Source organism: Amia ocellicauda, unplaced genomic scaffold, assembly GCF_036373705.1.
Source record: "Amia ocellicauda isolate fAmiCal2 unplaced genomic scaffold, fAmiCal2.hap1 HAP1_SCAFFOLD_36, whole genome shotgun sequence".
Taxonomy (NCBI): Eukaryota; Metazoa; Chordata; class Actinopteri; order Amiiformes; family Amiidae; genus Amia; species Amia ocellicauda.
Genome location: NW_027102931.1, coordinates 402,646 through 422,638, shown reverse-complemented (window position 1 = coordinate 422,638; position 19,993 = coordinate 402,646). Strand labels below are relative to the sequence as shown.

The following is a 19,993-nucleotide window of genomic DNA, read 5'->3' as shown; positions in this document are numbered from 1 at the left end:
TTCCCAAATTGTGTCTTTATGGCATAAAATGCCCGGCGTGCCTTGTCTTTTAATGCGTTTATAGCCAGGCTGAAGCTCCCTGACGCACTGATGGTCAGGCCAAGGTAGTTGTATCTGGTGCAGTGCTCTAATCCAGTGCTGCCCAGAGTGAAGCGGTACCTGTTTCCCTGAGATGGGGCTTTTTTCTGGAAAACCATAACTCTGGTCTTGTCCAGATTGACTGCCAGGGCCCATTTCTGACAGTACTGCTCTAGCAGCGCCAGGTTCTGCTGAAGCCCCTGCTCTGTGGGCGACAGCAGCACCAGGTCGTCTGCATAGAGCAGGAACTTGATCTCTGTGTCATGGAGAGTTAGGCTGCGGGCGTCAGACTGCTCCAACACTGTGGCCAACTCGATGATGTAGATGTTGAACAGTGTTGGACTCAGACTGCAGCCCTGTCTCACTCCCCGCCCCTGAGTGAAGAACTCTGTTCTTGAGTTGCCAATTTGAACTCCGCATTTGTTTTCAGAATACATTGATTTAATGATGTCATAAACTTTACCCCCTACACCACTCTGTAGAAGTTTATAAAATAATCCCTTGTGCCAGATTGAGTCAAATGCCTTTCTAAAGTCTACAAAACAGGCAAATATTTTTCCTTTATTGTTTTGGGTATATTTATTTATGAGGGTGTGTAGAGTGTAAATATGATCGGTTGTGCGGTGTTTTGGTAGGAAGCCAATCTGACTCTTATTCAGGACACTGTGCTTGGTAAGGAAGGCCAGTATCTGGGCGTTGATGATACTGCAGAACACCTTCCCCAGGTTACTGCTCACACAGCTGCCCCAGTAGTTATTGGGGTCTAATTTGTCTCCACTTTTAAAAATCGGGGTGATCAATCCTTGATTCCCGACCTCAGGGAAACACCCGGCTCTCAGCACCAGGTTAAAGAGTTTGAGCAGAGCCTCCTGCAGCTGCGGGCTGCTGTGCTTCAGCATCTCAGGGCTGATGCTGTCGGGGCCGCTGGCTTTCCTGGGTTTGAGGATTTTGAGTTGATGTTTTAGTTCCTGTATTGTAAATGGGTTATCTAAGGGATTTTGGTTATTCTTAATGATTTCTTCCAATTTATTTAGGTTTTTTAATATTTTAACCTGTTCTGGCTTTGGATTGTTTTCAACATTTTGGTAAAGTTTTTCAAAGTGTGTTTTCCAGATTTCTCCATTTTGAATTGGTATTTCATTTTTTGTTTTTGGGGTATTTATTCTGCCCATATAGTGGTCTTTTTTCTTACTGAGGAGTTGCTTGTAGTGCCGCAGGGCCTGGCAGTAGCTGAGGCGAGCCTCCTGGTTGTCGGGCTCTCTGTGTTTAGTGTTGGAGAGATGTCTCAGGTGTTTCCTAGAAGTTTCACACTCCTGGTCACACCACTGTTCTTTTTTTCTTTTAGACGATTTCATATTTTGGTTTTTAATTGTTTTAATGTTTGATTTTAAAGCCAGTCTCTCAAATATTTCATTCAGTGTTTTGGTGGCTGAGTTTATTCCGTTTTGGTTTATTTGATAGTGTGAGGATTGATATCTGTCTAACATGTTTTCAATCTCATCACTATTCAGGGCTCTTGTGTAGTTCTCTGTGCTGGGCTCTGACCATCTCTAACTGGGTGGCAGGGAGACCAGTTTTGTGGGAAGTTTGGCTCTGACTTGTGGCTGCGCTGATCTTTTTAGGTAAAGTGTTATTTGGCTGTGGTCTGATAGTGGAGATTGTTGTCTGACTATAAACGCATTGTTGGCTTGTGGGTCCAGGTCAGTTATGGCGTAGTCCACCACACTGCTGCCCAGAGCCGAGCAGTATGTGAATCTCCCCAGAGAGTACCCCCTGGTCCTGCCATTGATGATATATAGACCCAGGCTTTTACATAGGCGCACTACCTGCTTCCTGCTCTTGTTTACCACGCTGTCGTGGCTGTGTCAGTGTGGAGGTGTGTGTGTGGCACAACGGGGAGTCTCCGAACAGGTGTGTGTTCCCCTCTGTATTGATGTAGTCCATCTCTCTGCCAGTCCTGGCATTGAGATCGCCACACAGCAGTACAGAGCCCAGGGTCTGGAAGTGGCAGATTTCGTTTTGAAGCTCATGAAAGCCTTCCTCATTATAGTAGGGGGAGTCTGCGGGTGGCATATAAATTGCACATAGGTATATATCTGTGTTATTTTGTAGGGTGTCTTTTCTGATTTTCATCCACAGGTGTGTGTCTCCTCTCTGTACTGGGCATAGGGCTGCTCGGAGCTCCTCCCTGTACCACACGATAATCCCCCACGAGGCCCTGCCACACCTGACTTTGGGTTTTTTATAGGAGGGCACAATCAGCTCCCTGTATCCATTGTATCCATCCAGTGTATAGACATATCTGCACAGCACCAAGTCTCTACAAGAATGAAAACATCTGAACTATTTACAGTGTTGATCAGTTCAGGGCCTGTGCTCTTCATTCCAAAAGTTGAGGAGCGTAAACCCTGCATATTCCAACTGCTTATTTTAAAGGACATGTTAATATATTTTATTATACTTGTCTCTTCTACATAAGAAAGTTTAATTTGTGGTCTACAACTGATATTATATTACTATTAATAATTATATATGGATATACATAATAATCACACAAAGATTTTATCTTTGCATCAAAATATCAGAATAATTAAATCACATTTTTTCTTACTCTCCATCTCCACAACCATATATATGTGTGTTGAGGCTCAGTTAACTCAGCAGTGTGGTACAGATGACACTGAGGAGTTGCCTTATCTGGGCCAGCTGGGCAGCATCGGGCCTCCAGGCTCTGGAAGCCGCTGCTGCGTGGCTGTGTGGCTGTGCTGGTCCCCGGCTGTCCGCTCTGCTGTGCTGGACGGGCCCTCTGGGGATGGGGGGGTGGGGAATGGGGCCACGGGGTCTCAGGGGCTGGGGCTGGGGTGGAGCCGGTGGCTGGGGATGTGGCCGGGGGCTGGGGGGGTTGCTCCTGGTCTCGAGGTGGGGGTGTGTGGGGTTTCGGCCCAGGGTTGTGTCCTTGAGGACCTTTGAGATGATCCTCACACCCGTCTTGTTGAGGTGGACGTGGTCATACAGGTGATGTGGCTGGATGTCTCAGTGGTGTGCCAGGTGGACGTTGGGGAGGAGGGCACATCTTCGGGATACTTCTGCGTTGATGGCCTGGATGATGTGCAGGGGCACGTCTGTGCGGGGCAGCAGTGTGGAGATGGAAATTTTGGCAGTTGGGAATTCCTCTGTGGCTTTCGTTGCCACCTGTCTCAGGGCTGAGGCCACATCGCCCCTGCGGGCACTCAGGTCGTTAGTGCCGGTGTGGATGAGGATGTGTTTGACTTGGCAAAGCCTCCTCTTGGAGAGCAGCTCCAGGGCTCTCTGTGCTGTGGAGCACCAAAGCTTTTTCACTTTTCGCCCAGGGAAGAGGCGCCTCTCAACCAGGAACTTCCCATTGGATTCGCTCAGAATGACCACCTCTGCGTTGACCTGCCACTCCGGGTTTGCGTCGGGAGTGGTGGGGGCAGCGGGTGTGTTTTGGGGGAGTGGCGTTTCAGGGGGTTGTGTATTAGTGGCAGGTCTGGTGATAGTGGGTGTGTCAGGAGTGGTGGGGAGTGTGGGTGGATCAGTGGGTGCGTCAGGGGTTGGAGGTGTTGTGGGGTCAGTGCAGTGCAGTCTCTGTGCTCCAGTGATGTGTAGCTCCTCTCTTAGCTCCTCCAGCTGGCTCTGCAGGCTCCTCAGCTAGCTGTGCTGGGGTGTCCAGGTCAGCTCCTCCCTCGCTCTGCGCAGCTCCGTCCTCAGGGTTTGGCTCTGCTCCTCCAGGTCTCTCACTGCTGCTCTCAGCTCATGGATCTCAGCCTTGTGCTGCATCTTTAGTCCCTGAACTCCGCAAACTTCAGCTCCAGCACTGATAGGCATTCCTTTAGTGTTTTAATGTTGCTGGAGAGTTTTGGGGAGACAGGGGGGCAGTCTGTGGGAGATGGGGCACTGTCTGGCTCCGTGTGGCTGGGGGCAGACTGCAGGGTGGCCGGCTCTGGCTCGTGTTTCTCTACCTCAGTCTCCTGCTTAGAGGTGTGGAAGCCGAGAGCTAATTGGTCCAGGCTGCTCTCGCTGTCCTGCACCATGATGGTCCCGTTGTGGTATACATTAAAAGTGAGCATCACACTGTCTGTGTCTTTCTCTACCAGCACTGAGATCTGCCTGCCTCTGCTAATGCCCCTCTTGTTGTTATTGGCGTATGTTTGGCACAGGGTTTTGTGAAAGGCGGTGGGGTACTGAGTGTAGAACAGTAGATTGTTCTTGACCCTGTTTTCTCCTTTACCGGTGTAGTCTAGGATGAGGGTCTCAGGAGATGCTCTCATCACAGCTTGTTTGTAGTCCTTCTTAGCCTGTGCAGAGCGAATGTCTTCAGGGTATCGGATTTCAAAAGGCAGCTCTGCAGTCAGACTGCTGTTCGATAGATTTGTATCAGTCTCAGTGGCAGTTGGGCTCTCTCCTACTGTCACTCTATTCAAATCGGAGCTCTGCATTTTCATTGGCTGAGTCAACTACTGAGAATGCTTATTTATTTTATTAATACATATTTTTTTGTTTAATTATTTGTCTCTATAGGTGAAAAGTCTTACCTCCAATTCTTGTCTTCAGCTTTGGTTTTCTGACTTTTCTTCCTGAACTGTCTCTCTGCTTTCTTCTTTTTGTGTTTCTCTTAAAATTATTATTTTTTGAATACTTTTTCTTCTGAATTTCTATTCCATGTCTTCTGTGTATGTTTATAGTGCTATATATTCATTTGTAAATCACAAATTAAATCCGCTTATGTATAAAAACAAATGTTTTTTAGGAGCTCATATTCCTCTCTCTCTCTCTCTCTCTCTCTCTCTCTTTCTCTCTCTCCCTCTCAATTCAATTCATTTGTATTGTCAAAGCAATTGGACATACATACATATACATACATACATACATACATACATACATCTACACGGAAAATAAATAATAGAATTATGAATCACAATAAGATGTAATGAAGTACAGAAAATGAAAATGTAAAAAAATGTGATCTTTAATACATACAAATAAAGAAAATAGGTTTACTATTTCCAGATTCCTTTTTTGAAATACAATGACATGCATAACAAACAAGTATTTACATTATATTTACAGCCGGTGCTCGTGTGTCACTGTGTCCCTCAGGCTGTGGTAGGCGCTGACATATTGGGCAGCCAGGGTGGCTGTGTGTCCCTCCCCCAGGAGGACTGGCGTTTTACTTTTTTCTCAGTTTTGTCACAGGTTGGGTGGGCATCCATTATGTTGTTACAGAATTTGTCCCTTATTTTGGGCTAAAGCTTTCCGTGGAGGGGAACGTGGATCAGTTTGTACCATTTTTGGGAGAATCTGCCTTGTTGGGGCGGAGCTGTGACCAGGTGAACAGCAGATCGGGCATAGGTGGGCATGTGGGCAGAGGAGTTGGAAGGCCGGTCAAGCAAATAAGCTTGCTAAGGTACGCAGCAGCAGCAAGCATCCCCCACATCCAGCCAGCCAGCCAGTCTGGCTGGCAGTGACTGAGTGGTTGTCAGACGGCAAGCAACGGAATGTACGTGCTCTGTGATGTCATAGCAGTCAGCTGAGAGAGGCTCGTGATGTCATCGCTGAGCTGGCTGGCTGGCTGGCTCTGTGTGTGTTTGTGTATGTCTGTGTGTGTGTGTGTGTCTGTTTGTCTGTTTTTCAGTCTGTCTGTCTCTCTCTCTCTCTCTCTCTCTCTCCCTCTCAATTCAATTCATTTGTATTGTCAAAGCAATTGGACATACATACATTCATACATACATATATATATATATATATATATATATATATATATATATACATACATACATGCATACATGCTAGAAAGTCATTACTATGTTATCTTAAAGGCTAACTAAGCCCATAGGTCTACACATGGTTTTAGGGAACAGGCACGTAGGTCATACTGTTTGACATTGTTTCCAAGGTTCTCATCGTAAATAACAAACAGAAATCAAACTAGCTTCTGGCCTGACCTTCTAGCTTGACTCTATCTTTCCGCCTTATATACTTGGTGAATAATTGAGGAAGTAGCACCAAGTGACCACATTAGGCTGCCTGAGGGTTTCTGGGGAGTGTAGTTGTCTAGGGTCGGTTTTCTTCCCTAGAGTGCAGACCTTGCAGCAGACCTGGCCTGACATATCTGCCATGTATGACCCTGCCCCTTGGTTTGTCCCACATCCTCCCCCCCAGCTGCGACCCCATAGGTCGAGCGACAGCCGCAATAAAGCATGCACCCGGGACAGCCCATCAACATTCCCCATGGCCTTCCCTGGCCTGTGCTGCAGGGTGAAATGAAAATGTTGGAGACTCAAAAACCACCTCATCACACGGGCATTCCTGTCTTTCGAACGATGCATCCAAGTGAGGGGGGCATGGTCAGTGATCAGGGTGAAGTGCCTGCCCAACAAATAGTATCGAAGACTGTCCAAAGCCCACTTCACTGCCAAACATTCTTCTTCAACTACCAAATAATTTATTTCATTGGATTCCAACTTTCTGCTAAGGAACAACACCAGGTGTTCGTGATCACCCATTCTTTGGGACAAAACCACTCCGATCCCCACCTCAGAGGCGTCCGTCTGGACTATAAATTCTTTCTGAAAGTCTGGTACCATTAAAACGGGGTTGCGGCAGAGCGCCTCCTGTAGGCTCCGGAAAGCCCGGTTTGCTGTATCTCCCCATCTAACCATATTGGGTTCTGTAGCCTTAGTCATATCAGTCAGAGGGGCCGCTAAGGTAGCATAGTTGGGAATAAACCTCCGGTAATACCCAGTTAACCCTAAAAATGCCCTAACCTGCTTTTTATTGACAGGCCTAGGCCAAGAGTTTATGGCTTCAACCTTGGATATTTGGGGTTTCACCATACCCCTCCCTACTGTATAGCCCAAGTATTTGGCCTCTTCCAACCCCAAATTGCATTTGGTTGGATTAGCCATCAGGCCTGCTGCATGTATTGAATCCAATACCGCTTGGAGCTGAGACAAATGTGATTCCCAATCTGGACTGTGAATGACCACATCATCTAAATATGCTGCCGCATACGTCCTGTGTGGTCTAAGTATGTGGTCCATCAACCTTTGAAAGGTGGCAGGAGCACCATGCAGGCCAAAGGGCATCACTGTGTAGTGAAACAGACCATCTGGGGTTGCAAAGGCTGTTTTTTCTTTGGCACCCGGGGTCAAGGGAATCTGCCAGTAGCCCTTGGCTAAGTCAATAGTTGAAATATAGCGAGCATTCCCAATATTCTCTAACAATTCATCTACTCGGGGCATTGGGTATGCATCAAACTTTGAAATTTCATTAACCTTTCTAAAATCATTACAGAATCTCCAGGAGCCATCAGGTTTGGAAACCATGACTATAGGGCTGGACCACTCACTGTGGGATTCTTCAATAACCCCTGCCTCCAGCATTTCCTTAACCTCATTTCTAATAGTGTTCCTGCGAGCTTCTGGTACCCTGTAAGGCCTCATATTTACCTTCTTTCCTGGGAGAGACACAATGTTGTGAGAGACTAAATGGGTACGCCCCGGTATGCCTGAGAAAACTTCCCTATTACGTATTATCAAGTCGTTCACCTCCTTCAACTGGTCAGGTGACAAGGCAGCTGCAATATTCACCTTCGGTGTCCCTAGTGGCTGAGGGGGGTAAGTCAACATCAACACTTCCCTGTCCTTCCAGGCTTTTATTAAGTTGACATGATATATTTGTTCTGGGGGTCGGCGGCCGGGTTGCTGAACCTTATAGTTCACTTCCCGTATTCGCTCTATAATCTCATAAGGTCCCATCCACGTAGCCAGAAATTTACATTCTACAGTGGGAACCAACACCAACACCCTATCACCAGGCTGGAACACCCTCAGTGTAGCCTGACGATTATAGGCGAATTGTTGGTGTTCCTGTGCCTGCCTTAGGTGCTCTCTCACAATGGGAGTGACTGTGGCTATTCTCTCTTGCATAGCATTGATGTGCTCGACTACACTCCGGAAAGGAGTGGACTCGTGTTCCCACGTTTCACGGGCTATGTCTAATATCCCCCTGGGGTGCCTCCCATATAACAGTTCAAAAGGCGAAAAGCCCAGGGAAGCCTGTGGGACTTCCCTAATGGCAGACATCAAGTAGGGCAGCATGAATTCCCAATTTTTCCCATCCTTATCGATTACCTTTCTTAGCATGGACTTCAGGGTCCTATTAAATCTCTCAACCAACCCATCTGTTTGTGGGTGGTAGACTGATGTTCTCAACTGCTTAACCTGCAACAATTTACACAGATCGGTCATAACCTTAGACATAAAGGGTGTGCCCTGATCTGTTAATATCTCCCTCGGTATCCCCACCCTACTACACATCAACATTAGCTCTTTTGCAATACCTTTTGAAGCCATGGTCCGCAGTGGAATGGCTTCTGGGTACCTGGTGGCATATTCCAAAATAACCAGTATATACTGATGCCCTCTGGCTGATTTCGGGAGAGGTCCCACCACATTCATAGCTATCCTAGCAAAGGGGGTCTCTATGATGGGCAAAGGGACCAGTGGGCTTCTGAAGGCTGGTTTAGGAGCATGTAGTTGACATTCAGGACATGAGCTACAATGTTCTGTCACGTCTGCATGTACGCCTGGCCAGTAAAACCTCCTCAGGAGTCTATCCTTGGTTTTGTCCATCCCCAGATGTCCCCCCAGGATATGCCCATGTGCCAGATTGAGAACTGTTCGTCTGAATGGGGTGGGAACTAGCAATTGCTCCACAATGTCCACCCCTATCTTATTTACACGGTACAATAGGTCATTTTTTACCATAAAATAAGGATAAGCTGTTGGCGGGTCTGCAGTAGTCATAGGGGTCCCATTTACTACCTTCACATTTTCTTTAGCATAGTGTAGAGTGAGATCTCGCACCTGTGCGCTGCCAAAATCAGTGGGGAGTCCCTCTAACACTGACACTTCTACATTGTCAGCTTCAGGGGTCTCTATGAATGGATTCTCACCCACCCTGCTAGTGCTGGGTTCCTCACCCTCCATAGGGTCATCTACGTCACTACATTCCACCCCTATGTTTTCAGTTTAATTTTCCCCAACCAAAACCTTCACTGTCGACTCAACTGGAACCAGGTCTACTTTTAGCTCTAGTTGTGGGATCGAGGCAACTTCTGGCTTACAGTTTTCAGTGTGCATTTCCAATTTACTATGTTTTCTATCTAGTTTTCCAAAATTAGGAAAATATCGTCCCAGTATCACATCATATGGCATGTTGGGTACCACACCGACTTCGTAATCTAGTTTCCCGGCCTCTGTCTGTATGTTTACAAGGGCTGTGGGATAGGGGCGTGTGTCACCATGTGTGCATGTGATACTGAGCTCCTGATGTCTATCCAGCTTGTTGGTCGCTACTAATTTTTCTGTGACCAGTGTAACCATACTGCCAGAGTCGAGCAGAGCAGCCACTTCTTTCTCATCGACTATCACTGTACACATGTGTTTTGGATTAGGTACTCCGCCTATGAAAACATCCGTCCCAACAGGGCAGGCATAAAATACCGGTTTCTCTTTCCCCATATCACACACATTACATTGCATTGGTTCCTCTCTACCTGGGCAGTGGGCCGCAATATGTCCTACTTTGTCACAATTGTAGCAGACAATTGGTTGTGATGGTGACCCCCTATAACCCTTAGTCTCGGCTTTAGGCCCCACCTTTGCCCCCCCCAGTCTTGCTCTTTTCTTCCAACCCAGCGCGTCATGTTTCCCAGAGTACTTTGGAACCATCTTACCCGGTCCGCTGGCTCGTCATGGCCTGGGGAACGAGTTTTTAACCTCCGGTACATGCTCTGCTGCTCCGGCTGTATAGAACCGCTCTACAATGGCCACCAAGGTGTCAGCGGACAGCACCTCATTCTGGCCAACCCAGCGTCGAACGTCCTTGGGCAAACAGCGTTGGTAGTTGTCAAGGACTATGGCCTCCACCACCTCGGCTGATGAATGGACCTCTGGCTGTAGCCATTTCCTGGCCAGATGGATCAGATCAAACATCTGCGTTCGGATTGGTTGTCCTGGTTGGTAGGCCCACTGCTGAAACCGATGTGCCCTCACTGCGGTGGTCACGCCCAATCGGGTCATTATCTCCGCTTTCAATTTATCATAGTCCTGGGCGTCCTTCAGCTCCAGATCAAAGTACGCTTTCTGTGCATCCCCTGCCAGATAAGGTGCCACAAGCCCTGCCCAGGAATCTTTTGGCCATCCCTCTCTCTGCTGTCCTCTCAAAGGTCATAAGGAAGGCCTCAACATCGTCCTGTTTTGTCATTTTCTGCAGAAAGTGATTGGTGCGGGGAGTGGAATGGGTTGCAGCCCCCTGTGGCCCAATCCTGGTTGCAAGTGCTTCAACACTCTCTTTCAGCTCTTTAGTCACCTTTTCCTGCTCTTCTCTAAACATTTTATTTGTATCATGCTGGACCTGCAGTGCTTCCTGATGCATCCGCATAGCATCCTGGTGAGCCACCTGCTGCACCCTGGTCGCTTCCTGTTGGGCTATTACAGCCTGTAGTTTTTTTTTTTTGGATAAAAAAATTCACTCAGCCAGTCTGGGTTTCATGAGGTGCTGCCCGCATTCTACACCAAATGTGACAAAACGCCTTGGCTGTACACATGTGCGGGTCTTCTCTGTGATCTTCTTAGGAGTAAAAACCAGTCATGACCCAGGGAGGAGGTTGCAAATACAGGGCTGTGCCTGTATGTTTACTTCAAACAAAACAAATCTGAAAACAAAACCTAACTCACACTGGAGTTGTAACTAATCTTACATAATCATTCTATTTTAAACAAAGTCTGGAATAAATAAGTCTTGGCTTTCTCCTTATGAGCTACCTCTGTTTTCCAGATAACTCACCCTATTGTCTCTCACTTCTCTCTCTCTCAGGCCCGCCTTATATACCTGGTGAATAATTGAGGAAGTAACACCAAGTGACCACATTAGGTGCTAGAATGGCTGCCTGAGGGTTTCTGGGGAGTGTAGTTGCCTAGGGTCGGTATTCTACCCTAGAGTACACACCTTGCAGCAGACCTGGCCTGACATATCTGCCATGTATGACCCTGCCCCTTGGTTTGTCACAATACATACATACATACATATACACGGAAAATAAATAATAGAATTATGAATCACAATAAGATGTAATGAAGTACAGAAAAAGAAAATGTAATAAAATGTGATCTTTAATACATACAAATAAAGAAAATAGGTATACCATTTCCAGATTCCTTTTTTGAAATACAATGACATGCATTACAAACGAGTATTTACATTATATTTACAGCCGGTGCTCGTGTGTCACTGTGTCCCTCAGGCTGTGGTTGGCGCTGACATATTGGGCAGAATGTGTCCCTTATTTTGGGCTAAAGCTTTCTGTGGAGGGGAACGTGGATCAGTTTGTACCATTTTTGGGAGGATCTGCCTTGTTGGGGCGGAGCTGTGATCCAGGTGAACAGCAGATCGGGCATAGGTGGGCATGTGGGCAGAGGAGTAGGAAGGCCGGTCAAGCAAATAAGCTTGCTAAGGTACACAGCAGCAGCAAGCAGCCCCCCCATCCAGCCAGCCAGCCAGTCTGGCTGGCAGTGACTGAGTGGTTGATAGACGGCAAGCAACGGAATGTACGTGCTCTGTGATGTCATAGCAGTCAGCTGAGAGAGGCTCGTGATGTCATGGCTGAGCTGGCTGGCTGTCTGTCTGGCTGGCTCTGTGTGTGTGTGTGTGTGTGTGTGTGTGTGTGTGTGTGCGTGTGTCTGTCTGTCTGTCAATTCATTTCAATTCAATTCAAAGGTTCTTTATTGGCATGATCTATCACAATATTGCCAAAGCAGATACAAATGTTCTATCAATCAAGACAAAACATTGCAATACAAGATTCAGTGGAACAAATATAGTACACATTGAAATAAAATTAAGTAGGATATAAACCATATTTGTTGTTTGTATCAAAATTTGTGTCATGACATCAGAAAAATCACTGTTTTTATTTTGTTTTGCAAATGGAGTGCCACAGGCTGGTGTCTACACACTGTCTCGCAGGCTGTGGCAGGTGGATACATATTGCGCTGCTAAGAAGGCAGTGCGCTCCTCCTCTCCCAGCAGGACGGGGAGTTTGCAGCAATCGGGGATCATGCTGAACTCAGGGATATGCATTTTTAATATTTTAAAGTATGTCTCCCTGATTTTTGTGTATTTAGGGCAGGACAGCAGGAAATGCGCCTGTGTTTCGACCTCCCCTAGGTCACACTGGCTGCACAGCCACTCTTCTCTGGCAACCCAGAATTTTCTGTAGCGGCCTTTTTCAATGGCGAGGCTGTGGTCACTGAGCCTGTATTTAGTTAGATTTTGTCTCTCTTTTATATTTTGGATTTTTAAGTATTCAGCCAATGTAATGTTTCTATTCAGGGCCCGGTAGCATTCCAATTTGTTTTGTAATTCTAATTCGTGTCTCTAATCTTTTGTGTATTTGCTTTTCAGGTACATGTCAATTTTCCCAATTGTTGTTGTTTTGGTCATTGTGTGTTCGGGCTCTGTGAGCCTCAGAGCCGTGGGGGCGTTTCTGTGTACGTGTAAGATGTTTTTATTAAATTCTAGGTGGAATATTTCCATGGGGCTTTTGTCCCAATTGTTGTTATTGAGGTTCATGAGGGGACCCCACACTTCGCTCCCATATAGCAGGATTGGTTGGATGATGGAGTTTAATATTTTAATCCAAATAGTTATTGGTATTGTTGTTTTCCCAAATTGTGTCTTTATGGCATAAAATGCCCGGCGTGCCTTGTCTTTTAATGCGTTTATAGCCAGGCTGAAGCTCCCTGACGCACTGATGGTCAGGCCAAGGTAGTTGTATCTGGTGCAGTGCTCTAATCCAGTGCTGCCCAGAGTGAAGCGGTACCTGTTTCCCTGAGATGGGGCTTTTTTCTGGAAAACCATAACTCTGGTCTTGTCCAGATTGACTGCCAGGGCCCATTTCTGACAGTACTGCTCTAGCAGCGCCAGGTTCTGCTGAAGCCCCTGCTCTGTGGGCGACAGCAGCACCAGGTCGTCTGCGTAGAGCAGGAACTTGATCTCTGTGTCATGGAGAGTTAGGCTGCGGGCGTCAGACTGCTCCAACACTGTGGCCAACTCGATGATGTAGATGTTGAACAGTGTTGGACTCAGACTGCAGCCCTGTCTCACTCCCCGCCCCTGAGTGAAGAACTCTGTTCTTGAGTTGCCAATTTGAACTCCGCATTTGTTTTCAGAATACATTGATTTAATGATGTCATAAACTTTACCCCCTACACCACTCTGTAGAAGTTTATAAAATAATCCCTTGTGCCAGATTGAGTCAAATGCCTTTCTAAAGTCTACAAAACAGGCAAATATTTTTCCTTTATTGTTTTGGGTATATTTATTTATGAGGGTGTGTAGAGTGTAAATATGATCGGTTGTGCTGTGTTTTGGTAGGAAGCCAATCTGACTCTTATTCAGGACACTGTGCTTGGTAAGGAAGGCCAGTATCTGGGCGTTGATGATACTGCAGAACACCTTCCCCAGGTTACTGCTCACACAGCTGCCCCAGTAGTTATTGGGGTCTAATTTGTCTCCACTTTTAAAAATCGGGGTGATCAATCCTTGATTCCCGACCTCAGGGAAACACCCGGCTCTCAGCACCAGGTTAAAGAGTTTGAGCAGAGCCTCCTGCAGCTGCGGGCTGCTGTGCTTCAGCATCTCAGGGCTGATGCTGTCGGGGCCGCTGGCTTTCCTGGGTTTGAGGATTTTGAGTTGATGTTTTAGTTCCTGTATTGTAAATGGGTTATCTAAGGGATTTTGGCTATTCTTAATGATTTCTTCCAATTTATTTAGGTTTTTTAATATTTTAACCTGTTCTGGCTTTGGATTGTTTTCAACATTTTGGTAAAGTTTTTCAAAGTGTGTTTTCCAGATTTCTCCATTTTGAATTGGTATTTCATTTTTTGTTTTTGGGGTATTTATTCTGCCCATACAGTGGTCTTTTTTCTTACTGAGGAGTTGCTTGTAGTGCCGCAGGGCCTGGCAGTAGCTGAGGCGAGCCTCCTGGTTGTCGGGCTCTCTGTGTTTAGTGTTGGAGAGATGTCTCAGGTGTTTCCTAGAAGTTTCACACTCCTGGTCACACCACTGTTCTTTTTTTCTTTTAGACGATTTCATATTTTGGTTTTTAATTGTTTTAATGTTTGATTTTAAAGCCAGTCTCTCAAATATTTCATTCAGTGTTTTGGTGGCTGAGTTTATTCCGTTTTGGTTTATTTGATAGTGTGAGGATTGATATCTGTCTAACATGTTTTCAATCTCATCACTATTCAGGGCTCTTGTGTAGTTCTCTGTGCTGGGCTCTGACCATCTCTAACTGGGTGGCAGGGAGACCAGTTTTGTGGGAAGTTTGGCTCTGACTTGTGGCTGCGCTGATCTTTTTAGGTAAAGTGTTATTTGGCTGTGGTCTGATAGTGGAGATTGTTGTCTGACTATAAACGCATTGTTGGCTTGTGGGTCCAGGTCAGTTATGGCGTAGTCCACCACACTGCTGCCCAGAGCCGAGCAGTATGTGAATCTCCCCAGAGAGTACCCCCTGGTCCTGCCATTGATGATATATAGACCCAGGCTTTTACATAGGCGCACTACCTGCTTCCTGCTCTTGTTTACCACGCTGTCGTGGCTGTGTCAGTGTGGAGGTGTGTGTGTGGCACAGCGGGGAGTCTCCGAACAGGTGTGTGTTCCCCTCTGTATTGATGTAGTCCATCTCTCTGCCAGTCCTGGCATTGAGATCGCCACACAGCAGTACAGAGCCCAGGGTCTGGAAGTGGCAGATTTCGTTTTGAAGCTCATGAAAGCCTTCCTCATTATAGTAGGGGGAGTCTGCGGGTGGCATATAAATTGCACATAGGTATATATCTGTGTTATTTTGTAGGGTGTCTTTTCTGATTTTCATCCACAGGTGTGTGTCTCCTCTCTGTACTGGGCATAGGGCTGCTCGGAGCTCCTCCCTGTACCACACGATAATCCCCCACGAGGCCCTGCCACACCTGACTTTGGGTTTTTTATAGGAGGGCACAATCAGCTCCCTGTATCCATTGTATCCATCCAGTGTATAGACATATCTGCACAGCACCAAGTCTCTACAAGAATGAAAACATCTGAACTATTTACAGTGTTGATCAGTTCAGGGCCTGTGCTCTTCATTCCAAAAGTTGAGGAGCGTAAACCCTGCATATTCCAACTGCTTATTTTAAAGGACATGTTAATATATTTTATTATACTTGTCTCTTCTACATAAGAAAGTTTAATTTGTGATCTACAACTGATATTATATTACTATTAATAATTATATATGGATATACATAATAATCACACAAAGATTTTATCTTTGCATCAAAATATCAGAATAATTAAATCACATTTTTTCTTACTCTCCATCTCCACAACCATATATATGTGTGTTGAGGCTCAGTTAACTCAGCAGTGTGGTACAGATGACACTGAGGAGTTGCCTTATCTGGGCCAGCTGGGCAGCATCGGGCCTCCAGGCTCTGGAAGCCGCTGCTGCGTGGCTGTGTGGCTGTGCTGGTCCCCGGCTGTCCGCTCTGCTGTGCTGGACGGGCCCTCTGGGGATGGGGGGGTGGGGAATGGGGCCGCGGGGTCTCAGGGGCTGGGGCTGGGGTGGAGCCGGTGGCTGGGGATGTGGCCGGGGGCTGGGGGGTTTGCTCCTGGTCTCGAGGTGGGGGTGTGTGGGGTTTCGGCCCAGGGTTGTGTCCTTGAGGACCTTTGAGATGATCCTCACACCCGTCTTGTTGAGGTGGACGTGGTCATACAGGTGATGTGGCTGGATGTCTCAGTGGTGTGCCAGGTGGACGTTGGGGAGGAGGGCACATCTTCGGGACACTTCTGCGTTGATGGCCTGGATGATGTGCAGGGGCACGTCTGTGCGGGGCAGCAGTGTGGAGATGGAAATTTTGGCAGTTGGGAATTCCTCTGTGGCTTTCGTTGCTACCTGTCTCAGGGCTGAGGCCACATCGCCCCTGCGGGCACTCAGGTCGTTAGTGCCGGTGTGGATGAGGATGTGTTTGACTTGGCAAAGCCTCCTCTTGGAGAGCAGCTCCAGGGCTCTCTGTGCTGTGGAGCACCAAAGCTTTTTCACTTTTCGCCCAGGGAAGAGGCGCCTCTCAACCAGGAACTTCCCATTGGATTCGCTCAGAATGACCACCTCTGCGTTGACCTGCCTCTTCGGGTTTGCGTCGGGAGTGGTGGGGGCAGCGGGTGTGTTTTGGGGGAGTGGCGTTTCAGGGGGTTGTGTATTAGTGGCAGGTCTGGTGATAGTGGGTGTGTCAGGAGTGGTGGGGAGTGTGGGTGGATCAGTGGGTGCGTCAGGGGTTGGAGGTGTTGTGGGGTCAGTGCAGTGCAGTCTCTGTGCTCCAGTGATGTGTAGCTCCTCTCTTAGCTCCTCCAGCTGGCTCTGCAGGCTCCTTAGCTGGCTGTGCTGGGGTGTCCTGGTCAGCTCCTCCCTCGCTCTGCGCAGCTCCGTCCTCAGGGTTTGGCTCTGCTCCTCCAGGTCTCTCACTGCTGCTCTCAGCTCATGGATCTCAGCCTTGTGCTGCATCTTTAGTCTGTGCATCTCATCCCGGAGCTGATCGCACAAGGAGGTCTGGGCCAGGGTGCTCAAGGTCTGCTCCCTGAACTCCGCAAACTCCAGCTCCAGCACTGATAGGCATTCCTTTAGTGTTTTAATGTTGCTGGAGAGTTTTGGGGAGACAGGGGGGCAGTCTGTGGGAGATGGGGCACTGTCTGGCTCCGTGTGGCTGGGGGCAGACTGCAGGGTGGCCGGCTCTGGCTCTTGTTTCTCTACCTCAGTCTGCTGCTTTGAGGTGTGGAAGCCGAGAGCTAATTGGTCCAGGCTGCTCTCGCTGCCCTGCACCATGATGGTCCCGTTGTGGTATACATTAAAAGTGAGCATCACACTGTCTGTGTCTTTCTCTACCAGCACTGAGATCTGCCTGCCTCTGCTAATGCCCCTCTTGTTGTTATTGGGGTATGTCTGGCACAGGGTTTTGTGAAAGGCGGTGTAGAACAGTAGATTGTTCTTGACCCTGTTTTCTCCTTTACCGGTGTAGTCTAGGATGAGGGTCTAAGGAGATGCTCTCATCACAGCTTGTTTGTAGTCCTTCTTAGCCTGTGCAGAGCGAATGTCTTCAGGGTATCGGATTTCAAAAGGCAGCTCTGCAGTCAGACTGCTGTTCGATAGATTTCTATCAGTCTCAGTGGCAGTTGGGCTCTCTCCTACTGTCACTCTATTCAAATCGGAGCTCTGCATTTTCATTGGCTGAGTCAACTACTGAGAATGCTTATTTATTTTATTAATACATATTTTTTTGTTTAATTATTTGTCTCTTACCTCCAATTCTTGTCTTCAGCTTTTCTTTTCTGACTTTTCTTCCTGAACTGTCTCTCTGCTTTCTTCTTTTTGTGTTTCTCTTAAAATTATTATTTTTTGAATACTTTTTCTTCTGAATTTCTATTCCATGTCTTCTGTGTATGTTTATAGTGCTATATATTCATTTGTAAATCACAAACTAAATCCGCTTATGTATAAAAACAAATGTTTTTTAGGAGCTCATATTCCTCTCTCTCTCTCTCTCTCTCTCTCTCTCTCTCTCTCTCTCTCAATTCATTTCATTTGTATTGTCAAAGCAATTGGACATACATACACATACATACATATACACTCACCTAAAGGATTATTAGGAATACCTGTTCAATTTCTCATTAATGCAATTATCTAATCAACCAATCACATGGCAGTTGCTTCAATGCATTTAGGGGTGTGGTCCTGGTCAAGACAATCTCCTGAACTCCAAACTGAATGTCTGAATGGGAATGAAAGGTGATTTAAGCAATTTTGAGCGTGGCATGGTTGTTGGTGCCAGACGGGCCGGTCTGAGTATTTCACAATCTGCTCAGTTACTGGGATTTTCACGCACAACCATTTCTAGGGTTTACAAAGAATGGTGTAAAAAGGGAAAAACATCCAGTATGCGGCAGTCCTGTGGGCGAAAATGCCTTGTTGATGCTAGAGGTCAGAGGAGAATGGGGTGACTGATTCAAGCTGATAGAAGAGCAACTTTGACTGAAATAACCACTCGTTACAAACGAGGTATGCAGCAAAGCATTTGTGAAGCCACAACACGTACAACCTTGAGGCGGATGGGCTACAACAGCAGAAGACCCCACCGGGTACCACTCATCTCCACTACAAATAGGAAAAAGAGGTGAGACATTCAGATGGTAGAGTCAGAATTTGGCGTAAACAGAATGAGAACATGGATCCATCATGTCTTGTTACCACTGTGCAGGCTGGTGGTGGTGGTGTAATGGTGTGGGGGATGTCTTCTTGGCACACTTTAGGCCCCTTAGTGCCAATTGGGCATCGTTTAAATGCTACGGCCTACCTGAGCATTGTTTCTGACCATGTCCATCCTTTTTTGACCACCATGTACCCATCCTCTGATGGCTACTTCCAGCAGGATAATGCACCATGTCACAAAGGTCGAATCATTTCAAATTGGTTTCTTGAACATGACAATGAGTTCACTGTACTAAACTGGCCCCCACAGTCACCAGATCTCAACCCAATAGAGCATCTTTGGGATGTGGTGGAACGGGAGCTTCGTGCCCTGGATGTGCATCCCACAAATCTCCATCAACTGCAAGATGCTATCCTATCAATATGGGCCAACATTTCTAAAGAATGCTTTCAGCACCTTGTTGAAGCAATGCCACGTAGAATTAAAACAGTTCTGAAGGCGAAAGGGGGTCAAACACAGTATTAGTATGGTGTTCCTAATAATCCTTTAGGTGAGTTCATCGTAGCTCTTAATACTCTCTTTCTGTCTGGAGGAGATATAATTGAAGAATTGTACACGTACCTGGCTACTTTCAAAACCCATTACTGCACTGATATTTTTCCCTCCATTTTTCTTTTACTTTTTTTTTTTTTTTTTTTTTTTTGCTGGAAGTTCCGTCAATACCCGCCAACCTTTAAGAGACATCATGCAGCCAAGCCTCTCGGCTTGTGGCCACACCGTCCTGAATGCGCCCGATCTCGTCAGATCTCGGAAGCTAAACGGGGCAGGGCCTGGTCAGTACTTGGATGGGAGGCCTCCTAGAAATACCAGGTGCTGCAAGCTTTTTACGTCACCTGGGTAACTTCATCGTAGCTCTTAATAGTCTCTTTCTGTCTGGAGGAGATATAATTCAAGTATTGTACACGTACCCGGCTACTTTCAACACCCTTTGCTGCACTGGTATTTCTCCCTCCATTTCTCTTTTTATTTTTGCTGGCAGTTCCGTCAATACCCGCCAGCCTTTAAGAGACATCATGCAGCCAGGCATCTCGGCTTGCGGCCACACCATCCTGAACGCGCCCGATCTCGTCAGATCTCGGAAACTGAATGGGGCAGGGCCTGGTCAGTACTTGGATGGGAGACCTCCTGGAAATACCAGGTGCTGCAAGCTTTTTACGTCACCTGGGTAACTTCATCGTAGCTCTTAATAGTCTCTTTCTGTCTGGAGGAGATATAATTCAAGTATTGTACACGTACCCGGCTACTTTCTACACCCTTTGCTGCACTGGTATTTCTCGCTCCATTTCTCTTTTTTTTTTTTGCTGGCAGTTCCGTCAATACCCGCCAGCCTTTAAGAGACATCATGCAGCCAGACGTCTCGGCTTGCGGCCACATCATCCTGAACGCGCCCGATCTCGTCAGATCTCGGAAGCTAAACGGGGCAGGACCTGGTCAGTACTTGAATGTGAGACCTCCTGGAAATACCTGGTGCTGCAAGATTTTACGTCTCCTGGGTCACTTTATCGTAGCTCTTAATTCTCTCTTTCTGT

The 19,993-nt window shown here is 47.0% G+C and overlaps 1 non-coding gene and 2 pseudogenes across 1 annotated transcript; all 3 read left to right on the top strand.

The window, feature by feature from the left end:
* The first annotated feature begins 19,167 nt into the window (after positions 1-19,167).
* Positions 19,168-19,286, top strand: LOC136733296 (5S ribosomal RNA). Its single transcript, XR_010810188.1, has one exon. It is a non-coding gene; the product is annotated as a 5S ribosomal RNA (ribosomal RNA).
* Positions 19,287-19,495: 209 nt separating this feature from the next.
* Positions 19,496-19,614, top strand: LOC136733425 (uncharacterized; annotated as a pseudogene).
* Positions 19,615-19,824: 210 nt separating this feature from the next.
* LOC136733531 (uncharacterized) lies at positions 19,825-19,943 on the top strand (annotated as a pseudogene).
* The last annotated feature ends 50 nt before the right edge of the window (positions 19,944-19,993 follow it).